This window comes from Athene noctua, unplaced genomic scaffold (assembly GCF_965140245.1).
Source record: "Athene noctua unplaced genomic scaffold, bAthNoc1.hap1.1 HAP1_HAP1_scaffold_509, whole genome shotgun sequence".
In the NCBI taxonomy this organism is placed as follows: domain Eukaryota; kingdom Metazoa; phylum Chordata; class Aves; order Strigiformes; family Strigidae; genus Athene; species Athene noctua.
The window spans coordinates 1-10,831 of record NW_027437963.1 but is presented as its reverse complement, the minus strand read 5'-3'; the positions used below and the strand labels follow the sequence as shown (position 1 = coordinate 10,831).

At 49.5% G+C, this 10,831-nt stretch overlaps 1 long non-coding RNA gene across 1 annotated transcript; it reads left to right on the top strand.

The window, feature by feature from the left end:
• Nucleotides 1-98: 98 nt before the first annotated feature.
• On the top strand, nt 99-9,769 carry LOC141955734 (uncharacterized). The gene is made up of 3 exons (XR_012632720.1): nt 99-144; nt 1,324-1,443; nt 9,571-9,769. It is a non-coding gene; the product is annotated as an uncharacterized LOC141955734 (long non-coding RNA).
• Nucleotides 9,770-10,831: the final 1,062 nt, after the last annotated feature.

The following is a 10,831-nucleotide window of genomic DNA, read 5'->3' as shown; positions in this document are numbered from 1 at the left end:
TGTGTTTTTATAGTCTGAACATAATGCTCTCTCCTCTAATGGAATTATACTCTTGCTTATCCCGTAAAAGATCTAACACAGAATTTTGTTTTTTTTCCAGTCACGCCACTTGCTCAGGAATGAAGGAGAAACAAACTAGAGGAGGTAAATATTTCTGAGTTGGTATTTCTTTGTCCTGCCTTCTGTTGAGTAAAGCCTAGCATTCCAACCAAAATGGAACTGGTTTCTTACTCTCTGTTAGAAGGCACTTGAAGGGGGGATTTATTTAATCTGAGTTGAGTTGGAGAAAAGCTTGATGTGTGGCTGCATTTCGTCATCTAGAGACCCAAGCCAGCGAGCAGAGAGCACAGAGCACCTCTGGGAAAGGGACTGGTCTGCCCTTTCTTTGGCACTGTCTGACGATGCAATAAAGAGCCCCGTAAGAGTGCCTGCACGGCCTGATGGGGAATGGAAACTACGTTCCTACCTTAGGACGGCTAAAACTAGGCCACACAAATCTCGATCCTTGTATCTCGGGAAAGTACACATAGGATTAATAGCCCATTTCTACCTTTTCCACCTACACTCGATACAGTGACAGGAGAGAAAGAGAGAGAGATGGGGGGGGGCGGGGGGGTGTGTGTGGAAATTCCTGTCTTTTATCGACACGAAATCTAAAAAGTGGGGAGGAGGGGCAAACTCTGTGATAGTTTCTCCCTGTAACAGTAATTTAAAAAGTGGTAACCATTGTGCAAGAAGATGAAAAGTACTTGCCTTTCTGCAAGTCCGGGAGGGTAGCTTCCACGGGGGACAGCTCTTTTTCCCGAGGGGAAGACACGGTTGTTGTTGAGGGGTGTTCACGAGGGGGCTGAATCCTGTAATACTCTCCTAGACACAGCCCAGGAGGGAAAAAAAAACCCAACAAAGTTCACTCTCTTGTCAGAACTGCTGTTTAGGCAAGAGTGACTAAGTTTGTATTTACCAGATTTATAGCATATTTCCTTTATTGCCCTTTCCTCTTCGATCTCTTCAGCAGTCTTGGGCACCCGGTCAGGAACATCTGTAGGAAATATTTTTCAAGGGTTACTAGACAGCTCTACAAAGACCTTTGGCAATTCTTCATAACCAGCCACCATAAGGAATTTCACTTTGGTCAGAGCCCTTCTTTTTTTCTGGCTGCAAGCTCTGCTTCTGGCCAGAAAGTGGATTCCTTGCTGTGAGGTATTTGCAAGCGCAGTGGACTTGCAGTCACGACACCTATTAAGAAGCAAACGTTGGTTGATGTAAACTGATGCCAAGCCATCTTCAGTACTCATGATCCTTCTTTTCCCCCCCCCCCCAAAGGAAATGTTGTGATGAAACATGTCAGCAGGGAGCGCTTGTCAGAAACCCTCTGCGCAGAGTTCCTCTCGGGCAGTGTCTGCCAGCGGAGCTGGCGAAGGGAGTGCTCCTTGGCTGTCTCAGGTAAGGCTGCTAAGATGAGAAGAGCCCTGCTTCTTGTATTGTTGAGGTTCCTGGGGCTGGAAGCGAGTTAGGAAGCCTGAACAGGCAGCCCTGCCAGCCAGCCTGAAGGGCAGGGGAAAGTGACGAGCAGCTTGGGGCTGCCCGGGAAGGAAGGAGCACAGCGGTTTGCGGAGTGCGCACGTGAGAGGAGGTCGCGCTCCCGCTCTCCGGGAACGTGCAATTCGTTCCTTCCCTGTGAATCTGGCATCTCCGAGGGAGATACATCCAACAGTTGAACTACATTTTAAAAAACGAAAACCTGAATCTCTCTCTGTACGTATAAAAACACAGACACAGACATTCAGCTTCTGCGGAGAGTGTTGTATGGATTCTCTTTGCTGGATTTAAGGATAACTTTCTGCAATAACATGAGACTGCCTACAGAGTTGAGGAAAGCAGTTGAAGGGATTATTTAAGTGGAAGTCAGAGCACTGTCTTTGGTGAACAAACCTGTGACTTCAGCTCTATTTAATGGGAAAAAGAGGAATTATCCCGCTGTTGAACTATACAGCCAGGCATTGCCCAGGAGTTAGGGAATGTTGCCTCGCTCCCACCTGGTGACTGCCGGTTCCAGTAACTTGGGGATTAGCTGGAAACTCTTTCAAAAACCTGTCAACAGCTCTTTTCTACAATTGTCACCGTTATTCGAATAAATGAGCTCTGAGGTGTCAAACACACCCACCCCCCCCCGCCCCCCCCTTCTACTTCCTTGTAAAAGAAAGAAAAAAACTTGTTTACAGTTCTCCTCCTCTTCCTCGTCGTCTTCGTCGTCCTCATCATCCTCGAGGTTTATGATGAGCGGCGGGTGAATTGGCAGTCGAGTCTTGTGTTGGTTTCTGTGGGGTTGCTGATGAGGGCCTGGATGGTGGGCAGCCTGTTGCAGTGGGGCATCTGCAGAAGAGAACGTGGTGTTTGTTTGTTTTGTTAGGAGGGAACTAGAATGTCAGATGAGGGTTGAGAGCAGCAGGTACAGTTCTGCAGTCCTTCTGACACTGAAGGCCTCTTTACACAGAGAGGTTGTGCCTTGCCTTGTCCTTGCTGCGATAGCAGATCTTAGCTGACTGATTTGCCAGGGTGCATTTCTTGACCTTACTCTAGGTTCTGGCAGCACTGGAAGGACATTTTTGCGTATGTCCTTAGTCGAGCGAACAAATGGTTGGTAAGATCTTTCTACTCACTGTTAGTAGGTGGCAAAAAAAGTCCGTTGATGTATCGGGGTTTGCTGTGATGGAAGGCACAGCTGATCCTCAGGCAGCCTCGGGGTTGTTTTTCCCAGAAACAGGAGATGTTGTGGTACTTTTGCTGCAGGAGAAAGGAGTTTTCAGGTGTTGTAAATGGCACAATAAAAATGGCCTAAATGGTTTAGTAGGTGGTGTGCTGAGCTTCATCCCAGCTGAGAGCTGAAAATGCCAGGTTGAGGGTAAATTCTGAATGAGTTTCTGTGTGGTTTTTTGAAGGAAAGCAAAGTCCCGCTTGAAGATCCTTGTGTACTTGAAGGTAAGTTTCACTTGGGTGCAGGCATGAACAGCTGGGTCTAGGAGCAGCATCTCCCCAACCCGCCGCTTTTGGACTGTAGGCAGCACAAGCGGGCCATGCCCTGAGACAGGCTGGGGTCTGGGGCCAAAGCCCATCTCCCAGGCGTGAACGCCTCAATCCCCGAGGCCGAAGCGGACGCAATAACCAAGAGCCCTACACCCACCCTTGGGTTTTTACTCGGTGCAATAGAATAGTATTTCTTTGGCGGACGGACCCGTTTGGAAGGTCTTTCTCTGAAGTAAGTGACTTTACGGGGATCCAGGCAGTTGCTGTGAGCAGAAGCTCTCAACATGCCAGTTTTTCTCAGAATCAGCGTCATGTCAATTCGCTAAGAAAGCGCTGGGTGATCTTTATGCACGATTTTTAACTTTTACGTCTTCCTTGAGTATCTGAACCCAGCTCACAGGAGAAATTGTCTGTAGTTTAGATGATGTTAGCTCTTTGCACTTGCAAAAATCAGCAGTTTGATGGACAGGTGCTGCCATGACCCAGAGAGAGGGGTCATAGCAACTTCAGACTGGAGACAGTAAGGCTCCCTTTCAGCACGGTCTGTCCAGAGAATCCAGGTTACAAGGCCCTGTAAAATCTACAGCATTTACCTGTGCGTAGGGGGGATGAAAGCGGAAGTAGGGGTCATTCCCAAGTGTGCCCATTTTCCCCGCTGAGGCTGCTTCTGGTCTGTGCTCCTAACGGCAGGCGATCTTATCCTGTGAAAGCAGTAGCTCCTCTCAAAAACTGCACCTCTGGAAGCTGATGTCTGCTTCTTTCTTGAAACAGAAACTCCAGCCAGCAGTGAAAGGGGCTTGAAGGGAGGAGGTGGTACCTTCTGCAGGCTTGTGGAACCAGCGAAGGCAGTTGCTAGGGGCTTTAGAATGTTACCCTCCAGCGGTTGCCAAGGGCACCTCCAGCGCGTGCCGTCAACAGCATGGCGCTCTGTAACCTGTCCAGCTGGAACCCCTTCCTTTTTCTCCCTTGCTCCCCAATAAAGTCGGGAAAACCGGAGCCTGTCAGAGGGTCTCCCGTTCTGGTGCTTCTTTACCGTCAAAGGGAAGAAACCCATTTGGCGGGGCTTAAATAGTGCCCCACTTCTTGCTGTAGGAACTCACAGTGTCTTGGAAACAAATCTTTGATACCACCGAGGCAAACGGTCTTCTCTGACTCTTTCTTTAACCCAAATCCTTTTACCCCGTGTTTCTCGTACTCTCCCTCCCTCTTTGGATTGAGAAAGTTGCTGTTCCCTGTCAGTGCGCGGTTAGCTGTTAGCTGCTTCCCCTGCTGGGGTGCAGAGCTGCTTCTTGCTTCTGCGATGTCCACTGGCAGGGCTAAAGCAGAAAGAAGAGCGTGCACCTGTGTCCCTAATGAAGACCTGTGGTCCCGTTCAGGGGCTAGGCTGCCCCTGCACAAAAAGTAGCGAGGGGGGGGGGGGGAAATGGAGTTTTAGCGTTGGAACACGGTGAGGCATCCTGTTCTCCTCAGGACGTGGGGTCCCATTTACCCCACTGCCTGCCATCAGTGACTGGGAGATGAACGCTTGAGAGCACTGTTAGGGCGAAACCTGGGAACTTAGGAGTAAGAAGTCAAAGCAAGGGCAGAAAGGGAAAGGCTCCACAGCCTCCAAAGAGAGGTGAAAGAGTAATACGCTAGAGATGGAGCCCAAGAGAAGGGAGGGAGATCAAAGGCAGAATTCAAGACAGAGCCTAGTGGTTCATAGCATAGGAGGAGAATTTGGGAAAGCAGGTGACGGCCACGAACGATGAACTGTCAGTGGGCAGCAGCATCCACGGGCAGGATGTGTTAACCCTGCCGAGAGCTTTCCACACAGGGGCTCTTTGTAGCTGGTCAGCTGTGCCTGAAGGAGGCACAGGAGAAGGTACGGTCAGGAAGAATTAACTGCGTGTGGTGTTTGCGGGACACGGTTTTGGTAGCGGAGGGGCTACAGGGGCGGCTTCTGTGAGAAGGGGCCTGAAGCTTCCCCCGCGTCCGGCAGAGGCAATGCCAGGCAGCTCCAAGATGGACCCGCTGCCGGCCAGGGCTGCGCCCATCAGCGCCGGTGGGAGCGCTTCTGGGATAAGATATTTGAGAAGGGGGGAAAACTGCTGGGCAGCAGCAGCCGGAGAGAGGAGCGAGAATCTGCGGGAGAAACAACTCTGCAGACGCCACGGTGGGTGTCTTTCCCTTGAGCTGGGCCTCTCGCGCAGGCCGATCCTGTGCTGGGCATGTCGGCACGCTAAGACGCTAGAAAATGATTTCCTTCGGGCTTTGGCTTGTTGGGGTGGCTTTTCGGGGGAGGGTGGTGGGTGCAATTGCCTCAGGAGGTGCTAGTTCTCCATGATCCCGGTTTGGAAAGGCACTGGGCTTGTATAAAGCGTCTTTTCGGATGCTGGTTTTCTGAGATGCCATTTAAAAGGCAAGGAGGACAGTGTAGCTCGTGCTACAGCCATTCAGATGCTGGGAGGAGCCCCAAGTTGTGCGGCAGCGAATGGGCCTGCGACTCTGGCCCAGCACCCCCTGCACCTCCCGTCGGTGGAAAAGTCACCCCGTTTTGGTCCTTTGAGCTCTTAGAGGATTTTCCCAAAGAAGCCATCTCGATTCCTCATTTCCACTGTGAGACAGAAGGGATGTTCACCTGAGAACTTGTTGCTGCACTCTTAGATAAGGGCTAGGCCGGGCCTTATCTAACTGGGCACAGCATCCCTCTGGGTCAGATTGTAAATTGCCTCAGGCAGACGACATAGAAGGTGTTGCCGCAAGGCGTCGGGTCCCACAGGTGGAAAGGGCGGTGTCTAGTTCGAGGGGAGGAAACATTTTTGAGACGCTTAGTGTCCTTGCTTTCAAAAAGGTGTTTCTCTCTGTTTTTTTGACATGTTCTAACTCTCGGCTAAAGCAGATACTCTATAGACGTTTCTATTCTTCTCTCAGTTAAGGAAAGCGAGACCTAACTGCACGCCTGTTTACAATCCCTATAGCCTCTCTAAATTTCACAGGATCCCAGAACCGTTCAGGTTGAAAAAACCCCTTGGGATCATCGAGTCCAACCCTCAGCCCCACTATGGTGCAAAGTTCTCCCCTGCACCATAGCCCCCGAGGTCTCATCCAAACGACCCTTCAACACCTCCAGGGATGGTGACTCCAGCCCTTCCCTGGGCAGCCTATTCCCCTGTCTGAGCTCTCTTTCTGGGAACCCTTTTCTCCGAATGTCCAGTGTAAACCTCCCTGTTGCAGTTGAAAGCCATTCCCTCTTGTTCTGTCGCTAATGACCTGTGAGAAGAGACCAGCACCAGGCTCTCTCCACTGTCCTTTCAGGGAGTTGTAGAGAGTGCTGAGGTCTGCCCTCAGCCTTCTCCTCCTCAGACTGAACCGTCCCCATTAGATTTCTAAAGAGAAGAAAAAGGACATCATGACCACCTGCGGTTTCTGCCAGATACTCTCTGTAAAGTAGGGTAGAGAGCTGTATGAGAGCTGTATTTCTGGGAGAAGGATAGAATCATTTCAGCTCGAAGGCACCCTGGAAGGGATCTGATCCATCCCCATGTTCTAAACAGTCACAGTGAGGAGAAAGCTCCAAGGAAGAAAAAGACTTGGACGTTCCCAGTGACAAGTGCCACCCGGATAAGTGCTGGATCCCAGAGCTACAGAAAGGAGTCTGAAGGGCTCTCCTCCCAAAGTGAGGATGTTCTAAGAACGACCAAAGGTCCGGTAAACGCCAAAAGGGGAAAGGCCTGCGACAAAGCTAGACATCACATCTAGGTGACAGCTGGGTGTGAGGTTGGTTTCTTCAGAAGGCAACATTAAAGTAGCCTTCTTCTCAGCCTTCCTCTCGCTCTGATCTTGGTCTTTCCCCCATCTTTGCTCCTTTAGTTCAAAATGTGTGTCAAACCTCTTTCAGCTCATTCGGGGAGTTTGGTTGTGAAGCTCGTTTGGTTCGTAACACGGTTCTGCTGCCCTGCTCAAAGGTCAGAATCTCAGGAGGAAGCTCAGACTGAGCCCCCAGACGTCTGGCAGACAGCTAAAGCGTCTAGAAATCTGGCTTTGGCACCAAACCAGCTACTTTCTAGAATGCATCGTTATTGCTGCTTACATGAAAAGCTCTCTGAAACTGCTAAGTGAAGCCAACATATTTATTCATACAAGGAATTCTGCGTTATTAAAACAGAGTCTGTAAAAATAATTTCCTCTCTCCGATTTTCCTGACTGATTTAAATGTAGTCCATTTACTGAAGGCTGTTGGGAAGTTTTGAACGTTCTAGGGTAGACATGATTTTTCGGACTTGGTAAGATAATCTTCTTTGGGTTTTCCGGTTGCCGATTCTCCTGTTCTTGTAAACTGCAGCCCTCGCTTCTTGGCTTTCCCGCGTGGAGGCTGGCGGTCTCCTTTCCTATGGACCTGGACGTCTTGGTGGCTCTGCGGTCAAAAGAGAGAGACAGAACGTTATGTGTGCGTCATTTCCTAGAAGGAAACAACATGCTCTCTCTCTCGGAAACCTTTTCAGAAGTACACTTTGAACGCTTGTAAAAGCAAGGGGGGAAAAAAAAAATGTCATCCTAATCTAATTGACCCTCGTTTCCAAAGGTTCCATTCAAGTCTTTTTCCTCTAAAACCTTCCCAAGCAGCTGCTTGAGCAGCAGGTGGTGGTTGCACAAAGCAAGCAGAAATGGTGGCAAGGCTGGTGAGGGATTCCCGAAGGTGGGTTGAGGTGCTTTGCATCCCTGTGGTGCCTCAGCAGGATTTGCATCTCCGACCGGAGTCAGAATGGCCTAATGCTGCGTGTGGAAGTGCCCTGGGTCAGCTCGGGGCAGCACTGACAGCGGGGCCGCCTGGGGGGTGTCTGAAACAGAGGCGGGCAGGGGCCTGGTGCTTTCACTGGAAAGAGGGAATTGTATCAAGCAGTTACCTGAAGGGTGGTTTTCAAGGGAGAGCTCGTTTTTCCCTCTGGATTTCTTTTGCTCCCAGGGGTTGAGGTAGAGGCTCCTGATGTGGATCTGTCTGTAGAAAACACATAGACATTGTTTCTTAATGACAGCTGCAATGGCAGGAAAGGCTCTCTGAGCCTGAGAGGTGAATTCAGTGTGAGGTTAGCTGAAGGACCAAGGAGGGAGTGCATGGGGTGGATCCCACACCACCTCTGAAATAGCAGCTAGTATTCAATCCAGACTCCCTCTGTGGTCGTTTAAAGATCATCTGTAAACTGGTGGCGTTCCCAGGGGGCTCACGGGACCTTCGCAGTGAGGCGATCCCGCCGTGGGGGACATCCTTGACTCGAACAAAGGGGATGTTCCTGTGTTGAAAGTCTGCCCCAAGGCATCAGTTGCTTTTAGAGGAAAGGAGTGCCTAAGCCGGCCTCCTGTTTTATCCCTGCTTGTGAAGAAAGCACCAGGCACAAGGCAGCTTTGTGGTTTTGTGCCGGGCGGTTGGTTTTGCACCCGAGTACGCTGCCTAAGGACTACCCCTGTTCTGTCAAACGGGCTTAAAAATGAATCTTATTAATACTCGGGTGTTGCGTTAATTTGCAAAAATGTATGCTACCTTTAAATTGATAGCAGGAGTTTGCTGAAGAGATCAAAGAGGCTGTAAAAAGTGGGGATCAGTATATTTGTGCCCCGTGGCCCATTTCCTGCATCTGTCGCCGTTTGTGGGGCAGAGGACTGCTTTCTGCTCGGAAGGTGCTAAATTAGTGTTGGTGACTATTGTGTCTGACCAGTTGTAAAGCTTTCTAAAGCTTCACGTTTCTGTCTGTGGATCCTGAGGCAATCAGTCTGTTGGTGAAAATGATGCTGGATCAGATTGACCCCTGCCCATATTCAGGCATAAATAAGTGAGTTTTCAGCTGCAGGGACCGATGGAAAGCAGCACAATCCAGACAGGCACGTTGAGGCATTTTTAAGAGATCAATGTAAGCAGGAGCCCACCTGTAACTTCCGTGAACTTTGGCGCTGGCTTGGCAGGGAAGGCACAGGAGACGATGTACGCCGAAATTGGTGGTCCTGCAGAGTCGAAAGAAGACTTTCTTCTCGGTTCTGTACAGACATAAAGATGAGAAGAATCAGTTTGATCGCCCTCCCTTTGACCCCTTTGCTGGTAACTTGGTTTTGCTCTGGGGTTTGAAGTATGAATTCCTCAAAGGGAAAAAGCAAACAGAACTGTTGCACTGTTCTTCAAGAGCTGACATCCTGGCTGGAAAACAAGATGAAAAACTTGTTCTTTCTGGGTAGCCCAGTCCAAATGCATTCAGTTATTTTATTTACCCCCTGATGCTCAGCAGTGAGAATGGCAGTGCCGTTCCCTGTGCTTACCCACAAGCAGCTAAACCCTTCTTTCTCTTGCCTTTCCGGGTGATGGCAATACAATTCCCACCACGCTGAGTAACGCCAAAAGAGAAGGAGAGCCTTCAGGAAACGCAGTAGCAATTGAGAATATTGCCAGCACAGACGGCAGAGCCTTTGAAAATGGAGGTAATCTCCTTTAGCACTGGCTCCCACCTCTGGGAGCTCGTGATTAGTTTAGTGCAATTGCCTTGAAGCTCTCATTTTGTCTGCTTCTTGGTCTTTGGTTAGTTCTTCGGATCCCGCCGAGTGTAACTCGAGCACCTGGTGTGTGACTGCCGTGCTCTCTGATGAAACACCATCATGCCCAGGTTAAAGAAGACCACGGCTCCAAAGGAAGGCACCGGCCTCAGCCACCTGTTGGTTCTTTGGCTTCTCGCTTTTCAGGAATGCTATTTACGGATCCTACCCGAGGGAAGATGTGGCCTATTAAAAGGTGTGTGTGTCATCCTTGTACCTAAAACCTCAAGAGAACTCACTTGAAGAAATGCTCTGGGGGAAGCATCTCTCTCCTTTCCTCTGACTGCATCTCATTAGAATATAAAATTAGAAGATTTTGTCCCTGAAATTGACGGTAATGTGATTTCCCGGCCTCCCCCCCCCCCCCCCCCCCTCCAGTTGAAAGTAGCAGGTGATATTTCTGTGCAGCAGTTTCTGATGACTGATGTACTGGTGAGTCCGGTGTGTTTTTATAGTCTGAACATAATGCTCTCTCCTCTAATGGAATTATACTCTTGCTTATCCCGTAAAAGATCTAACACAGAATTTTGTTTTTTTTCCAGTCACGCCACTTGCTCAGGAATGAAGGAGAAACAAACTAGAGGAGGTAAATATTTCTGAGTTGTATTTCTTTGTCCTGCCTTCTGTTGAGTAAAGCCTAGCATTCCAACCAAAATGGAACTGGTTTCTTACTCTCTGTTAGAAGGCACTTGAAGGGGGGATTTATTTAATCTGAGTTGAGTTGGAGAAAAGCTTGATGTGTGGCTGCATTTCGTCATCTAGAGACCCAAGCCAGCGAGCAGAGAGCACAGAGCACCTCTGGGAAAGGGACTGGTCTGCCCTTTCTTTGGCACTGTCTGACGATGCAATAAAGAGCCCCGTAAGAGTGCCTGCACGGCCTGATGGGGAATGGAAACTACGTTCCTACCTTAGGACGGCTAAAACTAGGCCACACAAATCTCGATCCTTGTATCTCGGGAAAGTACACATAGGATTAATAGCCCATTTCTACCTTTTCCACCTACACTCGATACAGTGACAGGAGAGAAAGAGAGAGAGATGGGGGGGGCGGGGGGGTGTGTGTGGAAATTCCTGTCTTTTATCGACACGAAATCTAAAAAGTGGGGAGGAGGGGCAAACTCTGTGATAGTTTCTCCCTGTAACAGTAATTTAAAAAGTGGTAACCATTGTGCAAGAAGATGAAAAGTACTTGCCTTTCTGCAAGTCCGGGAGGGTAGCTTCCACGGGGGACAGCTCTTTTTCCCGAGGGGAA